Source organism: Chenopodium album, chromosome 19, assembly GCF_948465745.1.
Source record: "Chenopodium album chromosome 19, dcCheAlbu1.1, whole genome shotgun sequence".
Taxonomy (NCBI): Eukaryota; Viridiplantae; Streptophyta; class Magnoliopsida; order Caryophyllales; family Amaranthaceae; genus Chenopodium; species Chenopodium album.
The window spans coordinates 27,524,188-27,525,593 of NC_137852.1; the positions used below are offsets into that span (position 1 = coordinate 27,524,188).

Below are 1,406 nucleotides of genomic sequence, written 5' to 3' on the forward strand. Positions count from 1 at the left end.
ATCCGCAATCAAAATGGTCAAATCATTGATGACACTAAGTTGTTCGATCGAGTAACCCTTGCTTGTTGGTTCTCTTTCCACTTCTTGCCAATTCATATAATGACGAGCTACTTCATCAATAGCATCAACCACTTCTTCTTCCGTCTTGTTCATGATTGGGCCTCCGGCTCCGGCATCCAAACTTGCTCTCCCATGAGAACTCAACCCACCATAAAAGATATGTATGATTTGATAGGTAGGAATCCCATAGTGTGGACAGTCCCTTTGATAATCATAAAATCTTTCCCATGCTTCATAAAGGCTTTCATTAGGCTTTTGCTTGAACCCTTGAATCAAAGCTCTTGCCTCTGCCGTTTTCTTTTGAGAATAGAAACGGAACAAGAAAGCTTTGGTGACATCATCCCAAGTTCTCAATGAATTGGGCTTCACCTTTCTGTCTAGCCATTCCAAAGACCTTCCTATGAGGGAGAAAGGGAACAACTTAAGGCGGATGAATTCTTGAGACACTCCATTAATCTTGATCGTGTTACAATATTTTTCAAACTCCTTAAGATGGTTCAATGGGCTCTCGTTCTTTGCCCCACTATATTGTCTCCTCTCAATTAGGGTGATAATTGCCGGCCGAATTTCAAAGTCGTTTTCCGGTGTTGTAGGTGGAGCTATGGCGCTCTCATACCTATATGCACCGGGTACTCCCAATTCTTTCAAGGTAACTCTTGAATTACCTCCCATGGCTTGGGATCTATACACACAAAACTCAAAGACAATATTAGTAGCACGGCTACAAGTGTAGCCTAAGTGTAAAATCTTTTTGTATTTTGCAAATAAAGTGGAATAGACTGAAAAACAAAATGCACTCAAAGAACCATTCCCCGTCAACGGCGCCATTTTTATGGGAAGGAGAACGGTAGGTCGTTGGGCTACCACCCCACCCAATCAAACAAAATTTATAACTTAACAAACCCCTATTTAGTGTAGTGGTAAGTCAAGGTCGAACCCAAAGGAATGGAGGTCGAATGCACGATGCCTAAGTTAAGCTATTCCGAAGTCTAGTAGGGGTTTATGGTAGAAACTAAGGCTAAGCTAGGCGATACAAAAGGCTTGTACTGAATGAATGCTAAGGCACTAGGGGAATGGATCCACATGCATCAACGATAAAGTTCAATCAACTTGGGGAATTTACCAATCAAGTCAAGCAATGTGAGGGAAAACCGAAATTGCAACCAAGAGAGTACATCAAGCTATTCTCCTAGAGGTCTAATTAGCGTCAACTACATCAAACACTAGCCAGAAAACATCACAAGAAATCACAATCGAGTAAATGTAAGCCACAAATCAATGGTCTGTATCAATGTGAACTCACAATGCAATCTAGTGTGAATAACAAGGGTGATCAAGCCTAATCA

General features: G+C 41.3%; 1 non-coding gene across 1 annotated transcript; it reads left to right on the forward strand.

The window, feature by feature from the left end:
• The first annotated feature begins 241 nt into the window (after nt 1-241).
• Nucleotides 242-347, forward strand: LOC145596283 (small nucleolar RNA R71). Its single transcript, XR_014103137.1, has one exon. It is a non-coding gene; the product is annotated as a small nucleolar RNA R71 (small nucleolar RNA).
• The last annotated feature ends 1,059 nt before the right edge of the window (nt 348-1,406 follow it).